The following is a 16,920-nucleotide window of genomic DNA, read 5'->3' as shown; positions in this document are numbered from 1 at the left end:
TGGCTACTGCCGCCCCTGGACATCTGTAATCAACCCCAGATAGGATTAGATATTCCTACCTGAGGTCGGCCAAAGATGCGCCGCTACCCCTGAGGACTAAGCTGGAACGCCTCGGAAAAGTCTGTCTCCCTTACCACAATCTTCAAACCAGGACACAGCAGTGCTTAGCACTGCTGTTATAAGGCAGAAATTGGTGTGGCGGTGGTGCCGCCGGAATCGAACCACAGAGGGTTCTACCACCTATATATGGCTAACCTCACATAGGATTTTACTCTAATCTTATCTGGGGTTGATTATAGATGTCCATGGGCGGCAGTAGCCACTTACTATCAGACGAACTTTATCCTACTCCTATATTGTAAAAAAAACATTAATTATATTAAATTGTAATACTAAAGCGACAAGTCTTATGATCGTAATATGTACATACATTATTCATACGTAATTTTTTTAATAAAGTAAGTCTTGAAATAAAATACATGTACATATTTGGCAAGCTTTTCATTAAATCTTGGCAGCCTTACAGCAGCATTTATCTTAATAACCTCCATATCATATGCATTACATATTCATATTATTTTCATGAGGAATTTATGTGCAAATATATTCAAGATGAACGTCTTCACGCATACATGGCCACTACTGGGCAAACGTGTCACCATAATTAGAAAATTGGAGAATATTCACCACGCTTCTTCAATGTGAAGAAAGGTTAACCAAACCAAGTGACATCAGTTCAAACCGCTCGTAAAGATGATGATTTGGCTGTGACCTTTATGTCACAATGCTGGGTAAGGATCTGCCCCATGACGGTAAGAGTTCCAATGGTGTTTGGTATTTGGTAAAGGTTAGTAGTCAACCAAGTTGAATGTTTTATATGCTCATAGAGCCTCCGAAAATTGCCAATAGATTTTGTCCTTTTTAAAACACGTTAAGTCGTGTCCTTTGAAGAAAAGCGTTCATGTTTACCCACTAGAGATCACCCATCCTCATTCCGCCCGCGCCCAACGTTACTTAACTTTTAAGATCAATTGCGCTCTGTAGGTACAAGTAACTATTTACGAATGTACTTTTGTATGAAGTGTATTATATTATTATATATTCTACTTGCACACACCCGATATATTCGATTACCTTCTCCTTTTTTGAAGTCGGTAAAAAATATATTAATAACGTATAGATTTATGAATTCTTCATCTCACCGCGGGATCCCAAAACGAATTCGCTCCCCAATATTCCCAACACGATTAAAGGTATGATCGTGCAAAGAATCCGACAAACATGCACACATATTGGGAGCGATTCGGGAAACGTCATGCCTTGGAATGACCCCAACATGTGACCTCTCAAAGGACGCCGAAGCATTAGGACGGAAATGGACGTAATTATCTGGTGTTCTTTGACGTTTTACGTCTAAAATGTACGTATATCGCTGTTTTATAACATTTACGATATCTGAAGTTTTTTTGTTATACATTTAGTGTTCGCTTAAATCTACAGGTATTAATATGGATAGACGTATGCCGTTATAGATAAATATTATCATCCTAAACATTGTGTATTGATGTATTTATTTACTGTATCACAGCTGCATAGATACGAGCCGTACCTATCATTATCTTCTAGTAAAATATATACAGCCGAATATAGCACCTCCTTTTTCGAAATCGGTAAAAAATATATTGATGACGTATAGATTTACGAATTATTCATCTTACTGCGAAATCCCAAGACGAATCCGTCTTTCAATATTTCCAACACGATTTAAGGTATGATCGTGAAAAGAATCCAACAAACATGCACACATATTTGGAGCGATTCAGGAAACGTCATGCCTTGGAATGACCCCAACATGTGACCTCTCTCAAAGGACGCCGAAGCATTATGACGTAAATGGACGTAGATATCTGACGTATCGTTTCTTATATAACATTTAGACGTATTTTTAATGTAATAAAAATGTATTATATAAAATAAAGGCAAGTGAAGTGTGTGTTGAAATTTCATAATTATTCTAATTTACTATGCTCCAATTTTGTTTTTCATGGTTGGACAAGTTAATTAAAATAAATAATTAAACAAAAATGGTTTAATTTAATTTAAATAATAATGTTCAACTGATTATAAAGAAACTTTTAAACAAAAATAGATGTAGACGTTTTATAAGATAAATAAGAGTGGCGCATGTGTAGCCACAACCACAAAAAATATACATTGAATAAATACCTTAAAACAGCTCGTTTTCAGGAAACCGGCGAAGTAATCCTGGAACAAAGAAATAATCTTATTAGTCATATTATTATACATAATCTTCTGGTTTAGCTTCATATTTTTGTACATAAAGCGACATCTCTACACTACTACGTTTATTTTTTGGAACAAAATTACTTAATGCGGTTTGCGGTAAGGATCTAATGATAAAAAATGTCACGAAAAAGCGTAATTCTCATCCATTCGACTTTCTCTTGGACTCTATCTCGTATGCGCTAAAATTGCTAGATTGTAGCATCATGTGCGGTCAGTTGTTTTTTTATATAATATAGTAGCAGACGAGTATACAGTCCACTTGTGGTGTGGTGTGTGGTGGTGGTAAGTTGCAACTGCCGTCCATGGTCATTTGTATTCAACCCCAGATCGGATTAAATTTGTACCTGAGGTCGGTCACAGATGCGCCGCTACCCCTAAGGACTATGTTGGAATGACTTCTGAGTATCTCTTCCTTACCATCTATAAACCGTTTACCAACTGCTATTATTCTGTAGAAATATATAGAAGACGGTGGTGCCGCCGGAGTAGAATCACGGCGGTTGTATTTAGGTATTTTTTTTTATTTTATATAATATAGGAGTAGCAGACGAACATGCAGTCCACCTGATGGTAAGTGGCTACTGCCGCCCATGGACATCTGTAATCAACCCCAGATAGGATTAGATATTTCTACCTAAGGTCGGCCACAGATGCACCGCTATCCCTGACGACTAAGCTGGAAAGCCTCGGAAAAGTCTGTCTCCCTTACCACACCCTACAAACCGGAACACAGCAGCGCCTAACACTGCTATTATTAGTTAGAAATAGGTATTCCCTGATAAGACTCTTTACACACGTATACTTTAAACACAAACGAATGTTTCATATATGTTTTATTTGAGAATTGTACCCGCTATACCGTACACAGCTACCAGGCCATCAGAAAACGGTTAAGTGTTTGGTTCGGTTTTTACCTGACCGCATTTGTCATGGCGTGGGGTGATCTGTCGCGGTGATAAATGAGGACCCCTAATGCGACCTCTTTCAGTTACGAAATACAAAGTAAAATAAGGATTATATTACAGTTTCCCTTATGTTCAGATGTGGGGTAGAGACTTGTATAAATGTAGTAAACACTGTTATTATATTAATGGAAAATAAAAATATTATCACGTTTCAAAACTCGCTCCTTATAAGTGATACTATTCTATATGAGGTTAATACAGATGGTTTTTGTTTTCAAAATGAACATTTTAGATTAGGCTAGTTAAGTATTTTTTATCGAAATCGTGATCGTAACTCCTCTCAGCATTTTATAACTACCTTACAAAAATATTATTTAAAAATATTTTCAATAGCCTATAAAATGACGAAGACAAACATCGCGAGAATAATTGGACATCTGAGTTAAAAAAATAGGTTTTAAAGGTGTATGAAGTCTTCCAAATCTCTTTTGGCCAGCTAGGTGAAGTATGACTTAAATTCTTGTCACTTTGAGAAGAGATCCGTACTGAGCAGTAACATAATTGGGTCGACAAATACTTTCTTATAATAATTAATTTTCAAACATTTAAACATAGACTCTACAACTAGTACAAACTCAAATATCCCGTTGAAGTTTGGATATGCATTTGAATATCGCTTTCCGTCCATCCGATAAAGCCTCTTACATACTACCCATTCATTATCAAATTTAGTCAAAAAGCTTATTATATAATTTCTGATTATATTGATGATAAAACAGCGTATCTTGCTGAACAAACTTCTTTTTTAGATAAATGTAAAGCAAGATACTGGAGCTAATGCTGTATTAATTATATGTAAAAATGATAGCATTTAAAAAAGAGAATATTTATTATTAAAAAAAAGACAAACCCACTGATTTTCTTACCGGATCTTCTCAGTAGAGGTCGCGTTCCGATCCGGTAGTAGTTTAAGAAAATTATAGTAACTGACAATTTGTAAGTGCCGTCGTTGGCCTATACAAAAATAAATATATTTCATTTCATTTCATGATAAGTTTGCGGAACTAAGGTATATTATTTAATTATCTTTTGATGTAAAATTATTTAGTAGTGATTAATATGTCCATGATGTATAAATCAAAGAAGTAAATTAGAAAAGGAAATAAGAAAAATAAAAATAACTTATTTTTTAGTAACTTTGTTCAGTGTAAATATATAGTCATTGATTGTAACATAATTATGACAAACAGATGAGGCATTATAATATAGTCTGGAAAAGTAATCCATAAGTATAATAAACTTTAAGTTAGAGGCCTTGCCTTTCTCCTAAATTAAGGTCCCGTAAAATAAACAAAACACACTTATGGTGTAAAAGTGCGTTTTCGTGGCCGTACGGATAGTGCGTACAACGCCTTAGTCTCAATTGACTTACAAATCTCAAAACGATCTTTGATTTTCGTGATTCAGCACTAATTAATTTCAGCGTCTCTCCATTTCGGAAATGAGATCCTACTAATAAATTCAATTCTTCAATATCTTCGTTCTCCAAGTTTGTCTTCGAAATTAGTTTTTTGATTTTTATAAAGATAGAATTGCACAATACTTTATATACTTTTACTATAGAAACTTCTGGTCTTAAATCAATTACAAAGCTAAGCAACATTGTGCGTGGTTTAAAGATGGATGGCTGGCCGCCAGTGGTTAAGTATGTGTGCTTCCGTGCCTTGGAGTACACATTAAGCCTTCACCGTTGTATAGCACAAAACTGTAAAACTGTAAAATGTTCAGACTAGTTTTGCTGAATATATATATTGTTTTTTTTTTTTTTTTGACAACTTTCTTGTTGCTATATTTAAAATGTAGAATATCCACCTTTATTTATTTTTCGATATTATATCATGTGGGCGCTGTTCAATATCGATACTTTAGGATCTATAACTATATTATCTAATTTTTGACATTTGCATTCGTGTGATCTCATTCTGTTAGTAGAAACCACTAGAGACTTTTGGGACCAACAACGGGACTTAAAAAGGAAAACCAAAATTATTTTTCCCGTGTGTTAATAGAATGTATTAATGTAAACTTTGTTAATCTGAGGATACAGGAACAAAAGTGGATAATGCTAAAAGCTTTCCCTGTCCGACTTTTGGACAGTCAAAAACGAGGTTTTACGGAGAATACTATTTATGTAGTTGATATGTCCCAGAACATATTATAGAAGTAATATTTTTGAAAAAAGTTTTAGGGACACACTTATTTCAAAAATGTTTTTTTTTATATCGGTGTAGAAGGCAAAGGGTCTGTATTTTTTATAATTTAATAATAGCATACAGGTGCCTCGCTACCACTGAGGACTAAGCTTGAATGCCTCGGAAAGGCATGTCTCCCTTACCCTTCCTTCAAGCCAACCAGAACACAGCAGCGCTTAACACTGCTGTTATTAGACAGATATAGGTGCCGAGTTGGTACTACCGGGTAAAACCATATTGGTTCTAATATTTTAAACATTAATATGCCGTATTTAGAATTTTGAGACATTGTGCCTCGATAACGTTAACAATGAATATCTGCAGGCCACTGACTATCGCGCTTTGACTAGGTTCGATTCCTGGCCAAAAATTTTTGGCGTTTATACGTTGGTACTTTAAATGCCTGTTAATACCAAAGTATATAGAAAATCCAAGCGGACGATAAGTAGCTTTAAGTACATGACTTTAAATAATTAAAACCTCGATAATTAGCAGAATAAACAAAATCAGCTTAACTCACCTTTAACAGTCCAATCCCAAGCCTATTTGCGCTTAATCATCGATTTCAATTTCCCGCACCTCGCAATCAGTCGGACTGACATTTGCTCGATAAAAAGGTAGGAGATGGCCCATCCCGCTGAAACCCATTCATAAATCACTCCACACGTCGAGATTTGCATGTCAACGTTATTTGAAATTCCGTAAATGTCGATACCTATTACAATAGCTGTCATGAAACAACATTTCAATTTGTTTTTTAATTATATTCGTGTCAGGTGAAATAGTGCGCAGGAATCATATTTTTATCAGAAAAATGTGATCATAAAATATAGGTGCGATATCTTACGCTTATTATTAAGGAGACATAGTCTATGGAGTACTCCATAGACATACTCTATGGAGTATGTCTCCTCTATAGGTTATGGCTTATGAGGGCTTATTAGCTTAGTATACGAGCTATGGTCCGTCCCGGCTGCCATCGGCAACATTCGATGGCAATCGTGGGCAACGGCTTATTAAGGACCGTCATCGACGACTGTCGTCGACAACAGTCGGCGAATGCCATCAACACTGTTGCCGTATGTCGGTGGTAACAGCTAACGACAACCAGCTAAGCTATATCTCTTATATTATTATGCTGTAGCATATAAATTATCTCGTATCTCTCGTGTCGTATTGTGGGTAGTATGGACAATGGACATACACAAAGAAAAATTCACAAACACAAATGCATTTACTGATCCGAGAATCAAACCTGGTCTACACCCGCTGGGATTCGTTATATCGCGAGTGCTATGAACACACACAAATACTCAGAGCCTAAACGAACCGTGGATCTATATCAGGTTAGTTTAATTATTGTGAAGTAGTTTCAACCCAACTTCATAACTTTAGGGCTACACTACCTTATTTGTACGCGGCCTCTAAGAACTAGGTTACGCGAGAACCCGTAAAATTCCCAATTCCGACAACAATGGGAATATCCGAGATTCCCATTCCCCTCCGAATTCACTTTCCCAGATTGTTCAATTGGAAAATATTGTAGGTAACATTTATCGGCGTTTCCTAGAACTGCTTTTTATTTCTTTGTTAACTTGTGACAGACGGATCTACTGATGTTTATGTCGACTAATACATGGCACTAACAAAAATGTGTTACTTAATAAGAAACTTCATATAGATCGAAGAAAAAATACGTAAAGTAGGTAGGTTTAAATGGGGTAGAACGCTTTGTGGTTCAACTCTAGCACCACGGCCTATTTTTGCCTAGTAACAGCAGTGTTAAACGCCGCTGTGTTCTAGTCAGTGTTGGCAATCGTACATGTACGATAATTTGATACCACCGTACGATGTACGATAGCGAGTCATTATCGTACGCAAATGTACGATAATTGGCTACTTGAAACTTTTTGGGAAACTGTTTTAATGAATTCATAAACGTATTATATATATGCCTTTAATTGAAAATTTTTTCGAAAAAAGGGCGATTTATTAATAAAAAATATATTTTTATTACCGTATCTGCCGAAAAATTATCGTACATTTCATAAGAATGCGTGCATCGCGCCTAATGATGTGCCGAGTCGGCCATTTTTGGTATTCGAGTCCAAAGTACTCGAGTACAACAATAAACAAACAACAATAGCACGGAAGACCAAAAAAAAAAAAAAAAAAAAACGCCATCTCGAGTCGACCAGACTCGGCACATCTCTACTCGCGCCCGCGTTCTTATGAAATGTACGATAATTTTACGCCCCTGGTACGATCAACGCCATCTCCCAGGTTGCCAACACTGGTTCTAGTTGGAATGGTATGGGAGACATACTTTCCCGAGGCGTTAGTCCTTAGGAGTAGCGGCGCATCTGTGGCCACCTCAGGTAGGAATATATATTCATATCTGTGGGTGATTACAGATGACCATGAGCGGCAGTAGCCTCTTAACATCAAGTGGACTGTGTTCGTCTGTTACTATAATATTATAAAAAATATTTAAATAATGTAATAAATTGTGTATGTTCAGGTGATCACGCCTCTCTGCCTTATAACAGCGTAAAGTGCTACTATGTCCTGGTTTAAGGGCGTGGTAAGGGTAACATACCATTCTTGCGATTTAGCAACTAGCAACACATCTGAGGTCAGATATGACTCAAAACAAATCAAAGTAAAAGGGCTACTTAAATAAACGCTGACAAGTAACTATTTACTCTGCAACTTTCGTTTTATAAAGTTACTAACGCGAAAATGTACAGTAAAAACATTATAAAAATTAAAATTATTTTCAGTGAACACCATATTTACTACAGAACGGATCATAAAACTGTACTGTGGTAAAATTAGAAAAAAATACCGCAAACGTTGCCACGCGAGGTAAAATAGTGTTCGTTTTATATCGGCTGATTTATTTAACAGTGGGATGCTTTTACCAATTTTCTGGCCATTTTTCATTGTAATCGTTGCTCCGTTTTGCCAAAAAAGTTTCTCACAATTCGCTCGTATTAAATTAGAGTAAATTTACTATTCTTTTCACTCATGCTATTATTACTGTTGGAATTAGAAAGTAGGTTTTTGGTTTTATATGTAATGTTATCTTGTTATTTTGAATTTGAAAATAATCATGCAGTCCATCTGATGGTAAGTGGCTTTTATGGCTTATGGACACCTATAATCAACCCCTGATAAGATTAGAGTCCTATCTAAGATTTGCCACAGATGCGTTGCTAACCCTGAAAACTAAGTTGGAATGCGTCGTAAAAATATTATTACCCACTCCCCTCAGACCAGGGGGTCTACCACCATCTTTTAAAAACCATCATAGTTCAGGAAAGTTTTATTTCCTCCTTAAAACAGTAAAATATACCGTCATACACAGTTGAATAAACTTAAACCCTTATTAATTTTTCGCTTATCCATTGTATAAAACAAACTGATATTGTCATATTTTGCTTAAAAAGTTAAATTTCCTGCAAAAATATTAAAAGTATGAGTAAAATAATATTCTGTTAAGAGATGGTAGTAAGCCCCCAGAACACAACAGCGCGATATTCTTATTATATCTCTCTTGCCACACCCTTCAAAGTGGAACACAGCAGCGCTTACAAACAGCATACAAATAATTATATTTCTTTTTGTAATAGCATAAAGCGAATAGTATAAGTGATTGTTCATAATAATTCATTCATCCATTTGGTCTCGTAAGGTAGAAATAAATGATAATCATCAATGTTGTCGTAATCATTTAGCACCGGAACTAAAGCAATGAATGCATAGAAACAAAGCGTGCTAAGGAAACGGTTAATAATACGCGGATTTTAAATATGCTTAGAGCGAGTTCTTGCGTATTTTTTAATGGAAAAAAGTAAAATTCTAGTTTTATTTTTGCTTGTGGTATCGATTTTGATAGTACTTTAAGCCGGATCATAAAAAAACGGCGGAATGTCTGTATCAGTAATCTCAATAACAGATAGATCGTTTTGCAAATAATAACATTGAAAATATTTATTTTAGATTTGATATTAAAGGTGGTAGAACCCTTTGTGGTTCAACTCCGGCACCACCACCGCCACACCTTTTTCTGCCTATTAACAGTAGTGTCAAGCGCTGCTGTGTTCTGGTTTGAAGGGTGTGGTAAGGGAGATACTTTTCCGAGGCGTTCTAGCTTAGTCCGCAGGGGTAGCGACGTATTAGTGATCGACCTCAGGAAAGTAACTATTCTTATCTGTGGTTGACAACATATGTCCATAGGCGGCAGTAGGCATTTACTATCAGGTGGATTGGTCACGCTCGTCTGATATTCCTATATTACTCATATACAACCGCGTATTGGTAGACTTCACATACCTTTGAGAACATTTTTTAAACAATGAATAAACGTGCTTATACCACACCCGCTCGCGTTGCTTTGAACGAATCCTTATCGTACTTGGCCGACTAGCTGTCGTAAGATCACATTCAAAATGAGATGCAAGTGAGCGGCCCAAGGACCTGACAATTGGGCCTTACTTATTCATGCCGTTGTAATTATTGCTAGTATGAATAACTTGACGCACATAAACAACAAAATTTAATAGTGAGTAACGTATGGAACAAATGTATGTTTTGTTGTTTTGGCGAGATGAATGGCAAAGTCAATTACCAATACCTAAATAATTTATATTATTTAGCTGGCTTTTGCTTTCATAAATCGTTACATAACATAATGTAATTTTAAACCCCTAATGTAACCGCTTGGGGTTCATTTTCCAAAAATAGTGAAATAAGTGTTTCATTATTTCTAACCAGAAAACCAAACACTAACATAGAGCTTGCTTCAATACTGGCAATTTTTATCTTTCAATCCCTATACAACAACCTTACAATATAAAATTATCTTTTCTTAGTGGGTCATAGAAGAAATGTATTGTCCATATTTTATGCTTCTATCTACAAGTTTTTTTTTATAATCATCAACCCATTATTGTCCCACTGCTGGGCTCGGGTCTCCTCTCAGAATGAGAAGGATTAGGCCGTAGTCCACCGAGCTGGCCAAGTTCGTAATGGTAGACTTCACACACCTTTGAGATTGTTTTTCTCTCAGGTGTGCAAGTTTCCTCACGATGTTTTCCTTCACCGTATAGCAAGTGATAATTATTATAATATTATTGCAAAAATCGTTATTTTAGAAATACGCCTTTTTGTACGTTTCTTATTTGCCGATATAACATTATAACGATATACCGTTATAATATTATAACGTAATAAATGGAAACAAGACCCACTCGGTAATATTTATATCTTTCGCCACTTCCGAAACATCGACATGAAAGCTTTAGCGAAGAAAAATTGAGTGCTTTATTGTTCGCTGTGATAACAGTTTTTGTCACTGTTATTTTCTACATTTCTATTATTCGAAATTCGAGTGTTGTGTAACGTTTGTGACATGAAAATTATTTTTCTTTTTATAATAGAAGTAGCTATAGTAGCTGGTAGTTTGAAGGCGGTAGATCCCTTTGTGATTCGACTCCGGCGTCACCACCGACCGCCACAGCTATTTCTGGTGTATAACAACATTGTTAAGTGCTGCTGTGTTCAGGTTCGACGAGTGTGCAAAGGGAAATATTCTTTTTTAAGGCGTTCTACCTTAGTCCTCAGGGCTAGCGACGCATCTATGATCTACCTCATTTTGGAACCTAATCCTATGCGGGGTTGATTACAGATGTTTATGAACGGCACTAGCCACTTACCATCAGGTGGACTGCAAGCTCGTCTGCTACTCCTATATTATAAAAAAATACACATTGGTGAATACTTTTTCATTGCCATGGCACGTGCCTAACACTCTATATCAGTATAGATATTAATTAAACCTTATCTTCCAAACCAGAACAGCAGCTTTATCAGTACAAAGCAGAAATAGGTTCAACATTACTAACAAGAAGGCCAAGTAGCTGACTGTATCTACATCTGACAATTCTAAGGTGGGTGGCAATCAATTTTAACAGTATCAGGTATATTTCAACACAAAATGACTAATCTATCGCCACTAACGCTAACAAAGCACTACGTCTAGATTTTGTGGGACATAATTCATTCGAACACAAATTACGCAAACTTGGTTGGTTAGGTAGAAGTCGCATTGACGACTAGAAGCGAATAACGAATAATTCGAATTTAAATATGTATTATCTTAGGATTTTTGTTCGTATCTACTTTTTTATAATATTACCGGGTCACCTACCCGGCAAACGTTGTGTTGCCATATAAATAAAAAAATGTTAAGAGTGAACAACCCTTATCACTTAGGGTTATGAAAAATAGATAGTAGCCGATTCTCAGACCTACTGAATATGCATATAAAATTTGGTGAAAATCGGTAAAGCCGTTTCGGAGGAGTACGATAACTAACATTGTGACACGAGAATTTTATATATAAGATTAAACTGAAGATTCGGTAAATATTTTTCCATAAAAACACTCACTGAAGGATTAAAGATACGATTTATTTGCTGAGACATTTCCAAGATGATACATTATTTGAAAACGCAAAAAAAAATTTGAAGGCCGTTTTATTATGATTTTTTTATGAGATGATAGGAATTTGTCAATTCGGACTACTGTAACGATATTCGTTTTTATAACGTTTTAAATAAAATGGTTCAATAAAAGATATCGAAATTGGTCATAATGAATACTCTAGCGGAGTGGGTTCAAAATGTAATAAAAATAATAAAAAATGAATATGAGAAAGTTTTCATATTAACTTAATAAATGATTCGCAAAACCTACTAAGTATATGTAAATTATAAACATTGGAATGCTAACTAAAATAATAATATGCCGTATGTTTTTTTGTAATTTCAGTACCTTTTTTTAATTCATAAGAAAAACATCTTTAATCGGTTATAGCTACGCCATTATAGGTGGAGCACATACCTTAGTGATTGTCCTATTACAACACTTATTGACGTGAGACCACAACAACCGGTTCCGAGCGAAAGGGAAAGGTATAGCGTTGTATAGAAAACGAAAGGGATGGCGCTAGCCGACGCGTGCGCAAACTTCAAGATTCTTATACACTTCTTCGATTGAAGGTAAAAAGGAAAAGGTTTCAGAAAATGTTAAGGATATAGTAACCTTTTCTTTAATATGTAAGTAGATACTAGATTTGTTAACAACAGTGCCATTTTAAAAGGTTTTATAAAATACTAATGAACCTTTATAAAGCATCATTTACGGTTAGAAACGAAATAATACGAAACCCTCCCCATGTGACTTCAACTGTCACTAGAGGTATTATATTTAAAAGCTATGAGCAAAAAAAAAAATAGTCCACATCACGTCATAATCATACACGGTAGTCAACCACTACGTAAATAAGGCTACGTAAATAAGGTAAATAAGGCTAAAATCTCACAGAGCGTTCTTCTGCCTTCACGCGCGGACGCGGAATAACTGTTTTTAGGGATCCCTATCGGTAAAAAACGGAACCCTGTTACTAAGCCCCCGCTGTCTGATCGTCTGTTCGTCTGTCACAGGGCTCTATTTCCTGAACCGTAATAGATAGATACTTGAATTTTTTACAGAGTATATATAAGGGTATCCAAATAATCGCCTCATATATAAGTCTGTCACATCCATACAGTAGTATTGATATATGCCTAAGTGATTCATTGTTGGCACTACACCTACAATCGGGTGATTTATTCAAACCTTCACCGATTTTATAGCAACTACCTAGTTATAGTTATATTTCATAATTAACATTCTAGTTCATGTTCATTTTATTTCAATTTTAAAGTTTTATTAGTATGTATCACTTAAAATACTTTTGCATTATTTCACTATTTACCTAGTTTATAAATAAACATTTTATTTGATTTAAAAGCACCAGTTTTAAAGTTCATATATTCAAATAAATTATTTTATTTTTTTAATCAACGGTCAGCAACCCGTTGCCCGCGGACCGCATGAGGTCCGCGATTCTCTCTATGAAGCCCGCGGTCTTCTTACAATCTCTCCTAGCGGCCCGCGGATCTTTCAAGTACCAATTATATTCTACATTTCATCGAATTTCTTCCTACTGACCTTTTTTTCGCTGACTATACTTAAAAACGATAGCAAAATTTAATAAGCTCACTACGGTAACGGTCTTAAAGTAAATCTTTTCTTATACCAAGTCATAAACATATATTTAAAATTGATTTATTGAATTTATTTTGAGAAGTTTGTTATGTTACAGAAAAAATAAGCTTTAAATATATCTTAATTTCTAATAGCACTTAGCAATCAAAATTTGAAGCTTGTAGAAACCTGCAGACTATCAAGGTAGAGCACATAACGTTATTTTCTAAAGATTCAATAAATAAAGAAGAGGTTAATGGTACATTATCCTTTAATCCGTTCAGACACCTATAGAAAGCGGTGTATTACTGATAACCCAACTTATCTCAACGCTTGCCAATTTATGATAGGCATTAGCCTAATCTGAACCACGTCGATTTAGTACGAACGTGGACTAAGTAACTAAATAGACTCAGTATGCAGAGCGTACCTGCACTCTCTGGTAAAATAAATTAAGTATATCTGGAAATAAATTAGCAATTCCTAAACATAGATTATGCACGGTGGCTAGATCTTTCATGGGTAACTGTATTCGCTACTATAATGAAATACCTGACCACGTTTTGAATCTCACAGAAAAAAAGTTCAAACATGTCGTTAAACAAAAGCTATGTAAAAAAGCGTACTTAAACTAAGTGATTATTTGACTGACAAAACGGTGCGGTCTGAAGTAGTTCCAGCTCCACATGTACCATTAGGTTAAGTTTAACATTTTAAAAAAACATTTTTTTAAAAGATGTTTTTTATGGAGTTCCTTTCGCTACTTCTTCTCCATACCGAAACACCTTGTGAAGTGGTGGTAGTTGTATTGACATTCAAAAAGTGCTCTGTAAATAACCTATTTTGAATAAAAAAATTGATTTGATTTGATTTGATTATATGAGTCAAATATATGTAATGTAAAACCTAAACTTAGTTACGTGTTCCAAAAATAAAACCTCCAATATTCATAATTTATAAGAACTATGTAATATGTATTCATATGACCCATTTGACTATTGTCTTTTTATAATATAGAAGTTGCAATCGATTCCAGTTGATGGTAAGTGGCTATCGCCGCTCTTGGACGTTTGTAATCAACACCAGGTTGCGTTTCTACCTCTGAGCGCCGAGCGTCGCTGATGTATAAGTATGTCTTCCTTTAAACTGGAACACAGTAGCACTTAACACTGCGTTTTAAAAAAGTTTTAAAAAACAAGGTGCATAGAGCAGTCATTTTGTTCGTATTATTCTCAGATAGCCAAGATAACCAAACCAAACCAGTATGCAAAATTTCAGCATAATCGGCAGGGGTTAATTAATTCAAAATTCAGTTGCAAGATTTGACCCTCACATGACTAATAAAGCAAGTTAAATAACAGCTTATAAAATAAATTATAAAAGCAACTGGAAAATTGTATGCATACCAAATTAGTACGCGTTCAAAAGCGTTTAAAAAACAATAAAAGTCACCGAGCACGTGGCGAGCCGACAAAACGAGTGACGGAAAACGGAAAAAAGAAAACGGGAAAGTCGCTAACAAAAAACTAGATGCTTTTTACGCGGGGTCCCGACGGGGGAAAAAATCACTTGAAATTATTCGAGTTAACTCTCCGTGAAATCTTATCATTAATCTCACAACTGCCTTCGCGGGGATAAGGGATTTGTTGTATCGTCGAATGATAAGATGTCAAGCCTAGCGATAAGGTAGGCGGGCTACCTGATGGTTTTTTTATAATATAGGAGTAGCAGACGATGATGCAGTCCACCTGATGGGAAGTGTCTACTGCCGCTCATGGAAATCTGTAATAAATCCCAGATAGGATTAGATTTTCCTTCTTTTTTTATATAATATAGAAGTAGCAGACGAGCATGCAGTCCACCTGATGGTAAGTGGCTACTGCCGCTCATGGACATCTGTAATAAACCCCAGATAGGATTAGATTTTCCTACTTGAAGTCGGCCAAGATGCGTCGCTACTCCTGAGGACTAAGCTGGAACGCCTCGCAAAAGTATGTCTCCCTTACCACACCCTTCAAACCAGGACACAGCAACGCTAAGCGACTGTCTGGACATTTTCAACACCAGGATTCGCTGATGACGGCTCTGAAGAAGACCTGTTTTTGCAACTTTTTTAAACAGGCCGAGGTCATGGTGTTTCAGGATTAGGGAAGTTCATTTTACATCTTGCATATACAAGTTAAAAATGTGCCAACGAAACCGTGGAGGACCGTAACGAGTTCAGTTGAAGTGGAACCGCATCCTTCGGCGAGTGACGCAATGGAAGAAAGATACCATAGTAGGACTTTTAGATTGATATGTGTTAAGACTGACGTAGCACGGTGGTTCTTCAGTCGTTTGTCTTAGTTTTGGAGCTCTTATAATCTTGTACATAAACAATATTGTGAACAAGACGTTGAGAAAGCTTCGATAGAGTTATTAGACACGTGTAGCGCCATCTCTTGACGAGTAGCGGGAAGTCACTGTTTATAATCTACTACGATACGAAGCAATACTACAAATAATTATTTTTTCAAAGCGTTCTTAGTGCGGGCAAAGCATTTGTGATCAACTTTAATTACACATTAAGTACTTGAAGTTAAACGGACTGTATGCCTGTATGCAACTTCTTTGTCATGAAACAAGTGACTTTGAATAACAGTCATCATTACACATGATTATTCTATCCTTGTTTTTTGTTTAGAGGGAAGAGAGAGAGGGAAATCTTCAAACGTACCCGACGACGTGGGAGCGACGCTGGGTTACGTGGGATTTTTACCGCACTAAAACCCCCTCAGTGGCCGTCCTCAGCGCTTGGTGGAGAACTCCGAGATCTCCGACGGAACACAACCGAAGTCCTCTGAGCGCGATACCCCTATCGGGCTCTACTCTGGGGGAGCAGTCTACACTCCTCCCGCACACCTGGTGTTTACGACGATATGCGGCCACACATCGTCGTCCTTCCCTTCCTTGCTTGCTGGACGGTTTGAACTCTCACTCTTGCCGCCCGCAACCCCGGAAGCCCTCTTTTAGTCGCCTTTTACGACAGGCATGGGATACCGTACCGCTATTCTAGTCCCGGGACTACAAGGAAAGAGTATTCTATCCTACCATTCTTCATCATATTCTACCATTAAATCGCTATCACTTTATCGCTCGTGATCAGACAAGAGCAATAAGATACATTAGTAGAAACGAGGCCCCAGTTTATCTATAGCAGATTCGCTGTGACGCCGGATGATACGAATTTTAGTGAAATAGGAGCCTTAAATTTATCATCTTTTTTCACGACTTTAGCAAATTTATTAATGTACTTCGTGTTTTATGGTTGTAAGTGTTTTGTGATTTGGCGTTACTTATGAGATGACTTTCAAAGAATT

The 16,920-nt window shown here is 36.2% G+C and overlaps 1 protein-coding gene and 1 long non-coding RNA gene across 2 annotated transcripts in view; one reads left to right on the top strand and one right to left on the bottom strand.

Annotated features, from left to right (window-relative positions):
* Positions 1-16,920, top strand: part of LOC140754593 (uncharacterized) — a 587,467-nt gene that overhangs the window by 167,886 nt on the left and 402,661 nt on the right. The window lies entirely within an intron of this gene.
* brat (tripartite motif-containing protein brain tumor) overlaps positions 1-16,920 on the bottom strand; it is a 636,751-nt gene that overhangs the window by 484,181 nt on the left and 135,650 nt on the right. The window contains exon 2 of the mRNA XM_073089636.1: positions 2,227-2,265. The gene's annotated coding sequence lies outside the window, so the exon portion shown is untranslated. The remainder of the gene's footprint in view (positions 1-2,226; positions 2,266-16,920) is intronic.

This window comes from Epargyreus clarus, unplaced genomic scaffold (assembly GCF_041222505.1).
Source record: "Epargyreus clarus isolate Ecla_fem2 unplaced genomic scaffold, WU_Ecla_fem_2.2 ptg000029l, whole genome shotgun sequence".
NCBI classification, from domain to species: Eukaryota; Metazoa; Arthropoda; class Insecta; order Lepidoptera; family Hesperiidae; genus Epargyreus; species Epargyreus clarus.
The sequence above is the reverse complement of the archived record's forward strand: the minus strand, read 5'-3'. Positions and strand labels throughout refer to the sequence as shown.